Here is a 13,471-nt window from a genome sequence, read left to right on the forward strand (position 1 = left end):
GGCAGATATAAATCTGTCAAAGACCCAGGGGATCCCCCAGCCCTTGCTGTCTGAGGGCCCAGGACCACATATCAATCCCGGGGGCTGTCAGCCCCTGTCCCAGCGAGGCTGCAGCAAGGCTGGTCTCCTGGGGCCTGCAGTCCCACCCTACACAGCCAGGGACAGCCATGGGCCCTACCCAACCAGGCCCACCCTGGACCTACATCCCAACACAGCCTCGGCCTGGTCCTGTTCCTGCCCCAAAGGAGATGCCCAATGCCCAGGGCTGGGGCTGCCCCAGTGCCCCCCTGCTGCCATCTCCTAGCTAGGGTGGTGGGATGGGAGAAGGTGCCAGGCCCTGCCCAAGGCCCCAGTGGGCCCCCACCAGCCCTAGCCATGGCTTGCAGGGAGCCACCAGCCTTTGCTTCTCCCTGACATTAATTTGATACTTCTCCATCTTGGTAGGTGAAGCAGTGAACGCACTTAAGAGTCTTGCAGTTCAAATCAGGAGTGAGTTATTACTAAATCAGAAAAGACAAGGTGGCTGAGCCTTTTGGGTACTCAAAGTTGCAGCATAGTCAAGGTGGAGGTGGTGGGATCTGGAAATGTACACTGAAAGATTAGAATATGTCTAAAAACTTAACTGAAGTTATCTACTGTTGGGGGCCTGTTCCTGTTCCTTTAAAATTAGTTATTATACTCTCTTCATTCAAAAAATTTAGAGGACAACCTCTAAAAATGTTTCTAACTCTTCCTAAGAGAAAGGATTGAAAACAATTTGCAGAAAACATGGAAAAAAATTGCTAAAGGTGCTCAATATTTTACTTTGCATACTTTCCTTTAAATCAGACCAACAGTTGTTTTCACCTGCCATCCTTGTTGGTTATGCTGTTTCATGTAGTACTTCAGTGTAACAAGGATGTGTAATATACTTAAAGAACATTTTAGACCACGTTTTGGCTTTTTTTTTTTTTCCTTTGCTGTTGACAGGGAGAGTTATCTAGGTGTGACAGCTAAGCTTAACCTTATAGTACATGATCTGAATGCAGCATCTCTTTTCTTTCATTAGATGAGTATCTACTGTCTGATATCTTGGGTAGCAGGCAGACTTAATCACTTCTTGCTTTCTTAAACATGGTGATTTTTGGCATGATAGCAGGTGGCTGGGGCAAAGGAGAGCAAAAAATTTTTAACAATTTTCCTTTGGGTTTATTAAACCTCCGTGTGTAAGAAAATGACAGGAACAACAACAAAAAAACGTTCCAAGTGTTCCAAATGTAAAAATGCTCTTCCACTTACCTCTTGATAGGCCATTTCTCTTTTGGAGGAACAAGAAAAAAACTGGAAAACAATGCAATAAAAAAAATGTCTTTAGCTGCTGTGTTAATATCCACAGACACTAAAACATGAAAACACGGAGCATTAATAGCTGAGTAGAAGATATCTTTACCCTTCAAGAGCCTGTAAAACCATGTTTCACTTCTCTGAGTAGTGTCAGTGGATGGCAGCTTGTTACTTCTGTAAGAGATACTTTTTTTTCTGCTGTTTCACAACATTTTAAAATGTTTCTCTCATGTACCATCCCTCAATCTCTGTGGACCATGCAAGTGGGATAATCCCTTATTGTAATGTTTAAAAAAAGTGTATCAGTTCAATTATCAATTCAACTATCTTGCTAAACTTTAAAAGCCAATTGTGTTTTGACAGCACAACCAGTCTCCTGCTTTCCTGCCCTCAACAAGAGCCTAAGGTATCAGACAAACCATGAACATTTTTTTTTTTCAATCTTGTCTTCTGGGAGTGAAAAATCTCCTTATTCTAAAACACCAAGTATGAAGACCAGGGAATGACCTGTGGTTTGCTCTCCTCTTAGTACAAAGCTGAGTTGTGAAGATTCATATGAATATGGATGGTCTATTCAAGTAATGTCTTCATTAAAATAGACGTATTTTGGCAGAATTGCATTTTGCTTCCTGTGACACAATTATTGCCAGGGAGAAAAATACTGTTGTTTCTGGGAAAACGGAAAATATGTCTGCATGTAGTTTGGTTAAATTTTGTCAAATTGTTTCATATATCTCATAGAATTAGACTATCCATGCACCATGGAAACTGTTTCCATAGTGAAAATTTCTCAGCCCAGAAACAGTTCTCTCTGGATTAAACCCAAAGATTCAGACTGACTATCTAGAGCATCCTCTAACAGCTGGGAAGGTCATAACTTAAGATGAAATTGCCATCCCACTATCTGGAATTGTGCCATCCAGCTATCTGGAGTTGTACCATCCTGATGCTGGAATATACTCCTACCCTCCAGAGCATGAGAAGTGCCATGATGTTTCCTTCCATTCCATGCATCTTCAGTCTTCAAAATGTCATCAGGTGATTTAGAGGCAGTTGTATGTTCTGTCAGTATTCTCAGTTACCCATCAGGAATACACATAATTTATGGCGTCCCTTGGCAAAAGAGCTGTAATAATCTTCCTCTATAACACCTTATGAAGGCCAGTTACTCTACTGTAGAGGAACTGCTTTCAGTTGATGTAGGAAGGGTGGAGAGACTAAAAATCATATAATGGTAAGACTTTTCACAGTAAATACACTGTTACCTGTTTGAAAATTCATTAAGAAAGAATTGTGGGGATCTTGAATGCTTATGGATCAACATGTTAACGAAGCCCAGGAAGGGTACTGCTTGGGGTTTGTTACAGGCTAAGTTAAAAAGACAAGTTACTTCCTAGGCACCACCCTAACATACGAAAATAAAAGACTGTGTTGAGTTAAATATTCTTTGAGAAGAGATTGTTTTATGGACTGAAGACACCATGCAACAATGTATGTTTCCCAGGAAATAGGACGGCATTGGCTAAAAGCCCATCTTTGTTCAGCAGTGAAACATCTGCAGCAATTAAATAACAACAACAAAATCAATATATATATAAGAAAGAAGAAATATATTACAATTTCTACACTTCATAAATTATGAATTATGAAGGGACATAGAACAATCAGGGAGAAATTCATGGCTGGCAAGCCTCAGAACTAAAGGGATTTAAATACGTTGGGTATGGTGTAAATCCTAGCAGTGGCAAAGAGCCACAGCTTGACGGGTAAATCATTAATAATAATGCAAAAATAGCAGAAGTGTTCAATAGGAAAATCTGTTCTGTGTTTGGAAAGAAGCAAAAAGCAATGTCATATTCTTATACAAGAGAAGCCGTATCCTTGCCCCTCATGATTTTAAGTAAATACTGGATTTTTGAAAAGTTTCCGGAAAAGTTTAATATTGTTCCATATTATGTATTATAAAGACAATGTGGCTGCTTCCAGTAAGCATAAACTTGTTGGTCTCATAAAACCCCTTCAGAAGACAGAGGAGTGGTTTATACAGTCTGGAATTAGAAAAAAGAGTCTGAGGGTTGACATGGAAGTAATGTTAGTCAGTAAATTTTGTGAAACAAGCTACCTCAGATGATTTAAACAAATATGCTTGATATTAGTTCACAAAGTATGAGCTATTCCTCCAGGAGCTGGGTTGGTGGAGATGTCCATATAGGTGCAGACTTTTGAGAAGTACAGTAAGTGATTTCATATAGCATAATGTTCTGTTTAGCACAAATCAGGAATAACCCTATGCAATATTAATAAAATGTGGAAGCACAACTTAAGAACTATCTGACAGATAAACACAGGAAGTTGTGATTATTAGGAAACTGTAATTAATGGGAACCATCTGAGCAGGGCTCCACAGATGTTAGTACCAAGTCTGATCTAGTACTTTCATCAGTGATCTTGAAGTAAATGTAAAATCACTACTGGAAAGCATTTACTTACAAATGAAACTCAACCAGTGCAATGAACAGAGGAGCAGTGAGTTACAGGGTGTCATTTGGATGGTTTAAGTTCATTATGACCTGATTTTCCTGTTTGTAGACAAATATCCTGTATTTTATAGGATCCACATTAAATGTGGAAGGGTCCTTCAGCTGAGGTGGTTTAGTGGCACACAGTGACTAGCCCAGTTGCCATTACCAGGGGGAAGTTAATCTCCTAATCACCCACTACCTATCAAATATCAATATGAAAGCAAAAGATACTAGATGACAAAGGTAGCCAAAACCTATTTATGGACAGTAGATAGAATCCAGGACCAGGGTTCTGATGGGCTTAACTTTTTGACTGGACCTTGCTGCTAGCCTGCAGATGACCTTGCAGAAATTACATCCTCCTCAGCGTAAGTTTCCCTGCCTGGAAGAGGTATAATGATGCTCATCACTTTCAGAGAGAACTTAATGAATAACGAAAAGTTCCAGCCAGTCTTACTGGCTCTGTACTATCTTAACTACAGCCTTGTGGATGTAGCTAGTAAAACCTTTAAAATATTTCTTATAAAGAAACAGACTGACAAAACATTTAATGAATGGAAAAGTAAGGGTGTCTTTTGGGGTCTTGGATCTTTCCAAGCATTCAGTGACAAATTTCTCAAAACCAAGGAAGTAGAATGACAACAAATCACCAAGATTCACTGTGTTATTTCTGTATAGTAACCCCATATAGCTGTAAAGACATGTTCTGTATTTCTAGCTAGCACAGATCAATTGTGGAATGAGATAAGTAATATTAGACCAAGCTTTGGTGTCTTCTCTTGGCACTTGACCATTAACTACTTACTTAGACTACTGAAATGGTGGTTGAATCAAAATCCAAATGATTCTCAGTAAAAACACCATGTTCGGTTTTTATAATCTCTTTAATTAAACCTGTAGATAACCACCTCTCCTGCTTGTCCTGAGATTTGGTTGCCAGCAACAGCAACATCTTAGTATGAACATGAAAACAAAGACAATCCTATCATCAATAAACCCATAGAGAAAGATTCCACACTCATAAGATATACCGCATATTTCTTGTTTTCCAGCTTTCCTGCAGGACATCTGCCTCATGGGCTTGAAAAACTGGAGGAGGCACTGCCTATCTGCAAGCCCTTGCTAAAGCAAGAGCTGCTGTAAGGGATGGGTTCTGTAGAAAGGCTGTTGTAGTACTTCTGTCCCTTTCAGAGAGAATGGCGCTGTAAGAAATGATGATGGATACTTGTAAGAATTGCATGGAGGCCCCTCTGCACTGACAACACTGAAGAAAGTGCTCATATGATTTCTGTCCAGAACTAATGAAGGTTTAAGGCAGAGCTTATGGAGAATAAACTTTTAGAAGGGAGCAAGAAGTGGGTATGAACCTCTTTAAAGTGCCAACAAGGACCTCAGTCCCCTAGTTCAGATTGCTTCCCTTAGCTGTGCCTGGTAGAACCTCAGCAGAAGAAAGATGAAGCCTTTACGTGGTGTGGAATAGTCTGTCTCTCACATTAAAATTCATCCTGTGTTCTCATTCTAACTTGGAGGTTTGGGGTTCTACAACTTTCTTACATGTAATTTAGTTCCTAAATACACCGGAGTCTTCTAATCACATCTGGAAAAACTTCACTGCGGTTTGAAGTGTATGGAATCTGTTCCATCTATTTTTTTAAAACTGTGCTGAGCCCCATCTAATTACTGCGAGTATATTGGTGTATGTGAACAGACAGTAATTCTCCAAGGAGCATCTTAGCCTTAAATACATAAAAACCTGTTCTACTTCATTTCAGAATCCTCACTGTAGATTTCAACGTGGTTTTACTACCTGATTTACAAAACTGCAGGGATTTGTTTTGTAAAACTGCTTCGTTAAGGAGGCAAGGCTGACCTACGGGAACTAATTTATTTCCATCTCCTGCCATCTAGTGTCAGCAGAGCCGCAGCTGTAGATCCGGCAGGTGACACATGCTCACATGCTCTTCCAGTTTTAAACTGTGACGCTGCAGCTATATTTTCGTCAGTGTTTAGCACCTTAGCGCAACAAAAATAGGTGTGTGTATATGACAAAAGATCTTTTCTGTCCTTATTGATTCAGATGTAAGCACTAAACATTTATTTGCAGCCTTTGGAATGCATTTGGAAGTGAAAAAAGGTGCAGGTTTGTAAGCGAGCATAGCTTAATTTAAGAAAACCCTATGTGATCAGTCAAGTAAGCATGCATATATTTGCAAATACTTTGGAGGGTAATATGAAATATACTATTCAGAGGTCAGTAAGATATGCTTTGCTACCTTCTCTGAGGACTTTTAGGTGTCTTGAGGCAGTCTGTTGCTGCAGAAGCCTGGGTGAAGGTTTCTGAAAGCTACTGCATCCACCGGCTGCCAGCAGCTCCACTCCCTCACCGACAGACTGGGCAGCTATAAAGACAGGGAGGCAGGTAGGGCCTTCCCCAGGCTCTCTGGTATAGCCAACTCTTCACAGAGCTGACTCCAAGCTCACTTTATAGTGAGGTGAATCCTATAACATTTTTCCATCCTTTAATCAGTCTATTCATTCTACTTGTCCATTAGTTTCCAGGTCTTCTAGTTATGTATGACTGCATCTTCCTCTATTCCTTCTTCCTCCCTATTAACAGCACTTCCTTTGCAGTCTCTTTAATTTCCTCCTTTTTTTTTTTTTTTTTTTTTTTAGGCTACCTGAATTTTCCAGTTCCCTCCTGAACTTTCACGCTCTTGTGATTGCTTTTGCCTCAACACAGTATTTTGTCCCTTTCTTTCCTCTCTCCTCCCATTTAATTCCCTGCCTTTTCTTACCTATTCCTTCAGTATCTGACTGGAAAAAGCCCTGAGCAACCTGGTCTGATCTCATAGCTATACCTCTTTCAAGCAGAAGGTTGGGTTAGAAACCTCCGGAAATCCCTCGCAACCTGAATTTTCTTATGAACCTGTGCAATACTCTTAAGAGAAGGGGGATTAATTTAGTTAAGCGTCCTCTGTGTATGTTTACCCAGAACATTAATTTTATGCTGTTAAACTCAGTGTCAAGTATCAGTTTCATTAATGAGGCGTATGAACATGTTATCTCAGGTACAACTGCAATGACAGCACTACAGAGATCTTAATGTTGCAGAGATACAACACCACAAGCATAAATCCTCTGCTTTGGGTAACAGTCACATTCTGGCTCAATCTGTAAGTCCCAGTGATAGCAGTAGGAAGAGGGAGTTTTGAAGCAGTAAGGTTTGGAAACAAGACGGTAACAAGACAGTAACTCTAACTACAGTTATAGTGGGGATAGTTCATATGGGTCCATGGACAACTTTTTTTCCCAACAAGTTTTTTAATCTAACCTTTAATTCCTTGTAAAATTTGTCATTGTTCCATCTTACCTTCTTCACTGTCCTTACAGTATTATTAGCATTAAAGGTCCTAAACAAGATCAATACCCATTGTACTAGCAACTGTATCAAGAAATGTTAAAATAAAGAAGTAGGTATCACTTCTGTGTAAGCAGTAGTTCAGCCTGTCCTTGTGTTCTTGCTAGGCTTTGGATTGACAGTCCTCTCAAATTTGCTTCTATTCTTCCACTTTTACTTGAACTCAAAGTGTTCAAGGTCAAAACACGGTATGACTTTTATCTGAAGAATATGGTTTAATTTTGGTACAAGATGTCTTGCGATGAGGTAAAGTTTTGACAGACTTCCATAAACACAGTATTACTGCACGGATGGCTTCTTCCCACCCTGGTTATTTGGCAAATATTATAACATTTACTTCCCTTTTAATTAATCCCCCTTCTAACTTTGCTCATTTATATATATAAATGAATATATATGCGTAGATTAAGACTACATTTTAACACTTATGCTGGTTAGTAAGGTTCTTGTGATGAGTATTTAGGTGTCAATGTACTCTTTTGTCAAGGAAGCTATGTGGGAAGGAAATCAGAGAAGTAATAGAGCTCTGGATCCTCCCAGACTTGTCACAGAAGTGCTGCATAATGGACAGAGGTCACCCACAAATTATTCCTTCCCCTTTAGCAAGGGGAAATTAGAAGAGGTTTGTGGCTAGACTAAGCCGCAGTCTTTTTTCAGGCTGCTGTTGGACAATGTAGTACATGCTCATCTCCTTTCTCAAGACTATGTCTAAAGACAATCTGGGAGTTGCAATGTAGGAAAAACAAGATCACTGCTGTATTTGATATTCCTAGCCTGTGCGTCCTTTAGGCTCACTTTAATCTGTGCTTGCCATATATCTATTCTGTTAGCTAAACTGCAAATGGGTAAACACATGTGCGTTCAAATTAAACCTCAAAATCACAAAGTCCATTGAAAATATGATGATCTCTGCATTGGTACATTTCCTTGGTCTAGGAAGACAGTAGGCAGCCTGAACTCAGTTTCCTTTTGTGTGTTCTGCCCAACTTGTTTATATAAACTGATATTCACAGTGACCCATTAATTATATAGATAGTGTCTGACATTTAGAAAGAGCATGTGTCTCTCGTATAAATTCTGGGGAAAAGGCATAGTGAGCTTTTGACCGGGCACCACTAAATCTTTCAGTTAATTTCCAAGCACCTGCAGATACATCTATTTCTCTTAAATTAGAATTATGGCATATGAGAGTGTTTAGCACCTAATTTAGGCTCTGTGTAATTAAATCCCTGTTTGATTTTAAGCAGAAGAGTGGTTTCTGTTCTATATATGTGTATGTACAATTGATTTGCTACTTTCAGATTTTAGCATGTGAGAAATAAATTGAAAAAACAAGTTTTTCTGGAACTGCAGTAATCTTCTCTAGCTCTGGCAGCCATCTACTTCTTAAGCAGTATTTAGTAGTCCTGTGATAATAAAAAGAAATTCTTCAAAAACAAAGGAAAAAATGCCAAAACTACATTGGACATCACATTATGAACTGCTGTAGGAATCTAAGATGACATGCTCAGGACAGAACAGTATCACACTACTTTTAGACCACTTGGATATCTGTGAAATTAATATTTGCTAGCTTTTTTGAAAGCATTGTCAGAGAGTGGTTGCATAAATCCCTATGCGCTTGGTTTATCTTCTCACAGGAAACATCATAGAATCATAGAATGGCTTGGGTTGGAAGGAACCTTAAAGATCACCCAGTTCCAACCGCCCTGCCATGGGCAGGGACACCTCCCACCGCACCAGGTTGCCCAGGGCTTCATCCAGCCTGCCCCAGAACACCTCCAGGGATGGGGCATCCACAGCTTCTCTGGGCAACCTGTGGCAGTGCCTCACCACCCTCACAGTAAAGAATTTCTTCCTAATATCTAACCTAAACCTACCCTCATTTAGTTTAAAGCCATTCCCCCCTTGTTCTGTCACTACACTCCCTGACAAAGAGTCCCTCCCCAGCTTTCCTGTAGGCTCCCTTTAGGTACTGGAAGGCCACTGTAAGGTCTCCCCAGGGCCTTCTCTTCTCCAGGCTGAACAACCCCAACTCCCTCAGCCTGTCTTCCTAGGAGAGGTGCTCCAGCCCTTTGATCATCCTTGTGGCCCTCCTCTGGACTTGTTCTAATATGCTGATGTCCTTCTTGTGCTGGGTACCCCAGAGCTCCAGGTGGGGTCTCACAAGAGCAGAGTAGAAGGGTTGAATCACCTCCCTTGACCTGCTGGCCACTCTTCTTTTTATGCAGCCCAGGGTACAGCTGGTAATTTAATATTAATTTATAATTTAGTACAATTAAGTAGTCTCTAAAAAAGATAATTGGGTTGCTTTAGTAGGACTTTTATAGGAACTATGAATCTTGAAATAATGAGTTAAGGAACATAGGTGTTGTTGGAACAGGACTTGGCTCCCACCAGTGGTTTGAAACAACTGTTTCACCACAGTGATTAGCACCAGTTTAGACTATAATTGGTTGCATATGACCTTTTTGTAGAATAAATGGCACTATTATGGAAGTTTAGGAATTTGCAGAGATATCAAATGCAGTAGCAGAGAAAGGTAAGAATGGAAGAGATTTGCAGAGGTCACTAATATGTTGGCACTTCTGTAATCTTCTTTGATGATACATGGTGGAGTGGGGCTCAGCTTTGAACGTGATGAAGAATCTATTTGCTAAGCTGTTTAAGCAGTTCAAAGAATCTGCCGAAGAGAATAGCTAGCAAACAGCTAGATGTTATTACACACTGAATTCTTCTCAGAAAGAAAAAAAATGAGCAAATAATGTGTAAGAGATCTTAGGAATCCCCTTGTTCCATGTGGAGGATAAGCAGAAACCCAAATGAGGGAAAGCTGTCAAAGGTGTGCCATTTGCTTACATTCTGGTAAGGCTGTGGAGAACACTGGAATGGCCTTAAAAATTTCCAGTCCACTGTAGCTAGCCAGTTGTCTAGAAAGCTGAGATGAAAGGCATGGAATATTACCGGATAGTATTGTTCATTTGATCTGAAAAGAGACTTTGTCTGAATGAACTTGTGGTGATAAAAATAACAGAAGAATTCCCTTTAGGCTGCTTCTAGTGAATTCCAACACGAATCATAGATGAAGGCTAAGAATGTCTCTTTATAAAGAACCAATTAAAGTTGTTTCTCTGTCTGTGATGTATAATAGGCTATCATTCCAGCTTCTTCACAACTGCAGAATATCTAAACTCTGATTTATATCGGAAGGATTCTAAACATCACGGAAATACTTTAAGACAATCCTCTGAATTCAAACATTTTATATTCCTGTAAATACTTCTGTCATTAGCATAAAATTGCCCAGACCACGGCTAAAAATTCTTGCATTTTATTCAGGACTACTATACACATGCATACCCTCATATCGTACACTGCTTACTTTGCAGTAAGTGCTGTTCCGGTTCTGTATTGGTCCAGGTTTCTTCATAGAAATCATTAAGGTGCCTGAAGACAATGCACGTGTAGTGCAGAGCAGCTGGATGTGCTAGCACTCCACCATGGCTTGTATGGGTGAGCTCTTGTGGGTATAATAATGGGAGGGCTCAGGATCCAGCCTACTACCAACGTTTAGCCACATTATTATAAATGTTTCTATCCATTTTTGTCAGTTATGTACCAGAAGTATCCATGTTTCAAGATCAGTATATCTACTTTGTTTTCTGTAACTTGCTTAATTTCTATATCTATAAGCGCTTGCACTAGAAAATGCATTTTTATAATATTAAAAAAATAGGGTAAGGCTTGGGGAATGTATCTCAGGTATTTACAATAACTACAACCCTATGAATAATATATGTCTAATTATGAAATGGTCACTGAGAAGTTTAATTAGCATATTTCACTTTAGTAGTGTAAAGCATTTTATTAATAAACTTCTTATATATCATCATATTATTAAATGCATCTCAAACTGATAACTGCCAATCCTTTTTTTCTTTTTTTCCCCCAATGTATGGGAGCTTATGTGCTATAGTTCTGATGATATAAGAATATTAGTTCTGGTAGAATTTTATTACAATAATAAAAGCTGGTTAGGTGTATATCTCTGCAATAGGGGAACCCAACAGTGCCTGCAACATAATTGAGGAATTAGTGATATGCCAGATTAGTGCAGGCAGGCGTAATGCCCTTCCTTTTTCCTTTTATTTGTTCTCCACACAATATTTCAGTTTACCTAGATATATACCTATTATGCCCATAAGTAGATATCAGACCTTGTAAATTTACTTCTATGGTAGTTCTATCAAAATGGGTGTTTTCTTCTTGCTGACACTTTTCCCTGCAGATGTGTTGGGCTGTCAAATTGAAATGACAGTTGTTGGCAGATAGGCCCAGAGGAATGACAAAATGGCAGAGGAAGTCACGGGGACATCATACCCTGGCATATATCCAATAAAAAGTAACATCTTTCCCTACAAATTTCTACTGTAAGAAGTTTGACAGTGTTATTCATGGAGAATTATTATTATTATTATTATTTGTATTTTCACAATTAGGGAATATTTTTGAGCAGACAAAAATAAAGTAAAAATCAAACAAAAAAAAAGTCAATGCCTCTGTTGTGCTTCTTAATGTGTAAATTTCCTCTTAAATTGTCTTTTACATCCTGTTAACTTTAAGCCTCAGAAAACAAATAATCCTGAGCTTCCACTGGAACTCTTCTAGAGGAGGATGCAGGGTGAGTAAAGGCAGTCCTTGTGTTGAACTTCCCCTAAGAAAATGTCTCTTTCGCTGCTGAATGAAGGGTCTTGAATTCAGTAGTCCTAGGTTAAGTTTAGTGTTTTAGGCAATCCCGCTGGATTTCTTCCTACTGTTTGCAGAGTTTTAATTGCTTTTTGGAATAATTTATCTACTAATATAAAGGCTTGAACATGTTTCTAAGAATAGCTCCCTGAGTTGACTCAAAAACCACTCTAAACTAGATGATTATAAAAGTCCTTAGGGACATAAAAATGAGTTAATCACTCATTCAAGGTTGGATAGACAATGACCAGCACCTTCCATGTATCTCCTGATTGGAGAACTATGTGAAATGTGCTGGTGATCTTGATGCAGTTGGCCACGTAACAGAGCAGTCAGCTTTTCAAGCCTTTGCCATCACAGAAGTTACTGCCTGAATTGGGTTTAAAAGAAGCTCACTGTTGGAGGAGGTCACAGCAGGCCAGGGCTGATGGATTTTGACAAGACAATGTGAGGAGGTTGGTGCCAGTTCTGCTCAAGCTGAACCTTTTTGTGAATTCACAAAGGAATACAATCACCACGGCTGTCATTCGCACACTGTTCTGTATCTCTAACTTGACTAAACAAGAGAGGAAAAAAATCCAAGAGATTCCTGACAGAGCGTCAATGATCTTGTTTCATAACCATCTGGGAACAAGGTGACTTGTCACAAGGGAGACTTCTGGCAGTGTAGCTGAATCATTGACCTTGTAGACTTAAACACCTGGAGTATGCAATATTAGCTAGGATATGTGCTAAATTGCAGTGCTCCTTGTAAGAAAAAAGTATTTTGGGCAAATTTCTCTTTTTAGTTCACACTGTGTGCTGAATCACTGATAAATCTGGTTGCATAAGACCTAAATCCCTATGGAACATGTACAAATGTACATTGTGCTCTCTTTCTTTTTTTTTTTTTTAATTTGTATTTCTCTATGTAACTAGTTTATTATGGTTCTGCTTGAGCATGCTGCTCTGAATAAATTAAAAAACCATAAATATTAGATATTACATTTTCTTTCTAACTCTCAAATGAAGCCAAACTATAATTTAACATTATTCCTTTTTTTTTTCTTTTTTTTTTTTTTTTTCTTTTCCTTCCTTATATTGCTTAGATTTATAGGTGAAATCAACACTAGGAAAAAAAAATCCAGTATTAATTGTCTGTCTGTACTTAGAAACCTCAAGCATTCTGTGATTCTATGATTCTGTGATATGGCATAAGGGGTAGCTGCCATTCTCCCTAGTCCTTCTGAGATGCAGACCAGCATGGAAGAGTTAGGTTTGGAGAAATAAACAAAGCTGGACTTGAAGGCTGCTCCACAGCAAAGGTATAGCAGCATTCAGGGAGATCTGAGGCTCTCCTGGGCCAAGAGATAGTGAGGGTGGTGACCTAGGGCTGATGTCAGCTCTCACTGGGGATACTGCTGCCATATTCTGCTCTTGTCCTCAGCCCCAGGGGCAGAAAAGACAGAAGGCAATAGGGAGA

Source organism: Anser brachyrhynchus (assembly GCF_964034855.1).
Source record: "Anser brachyrhynchus genome assembly, chromosome: 2".
Classification (NCBI taxonomy): Eukaryota; Metazoa; Chordata; class Aves; order Anseriformes; family Anatidae; genus Anser; species Anser brachyrhynchus.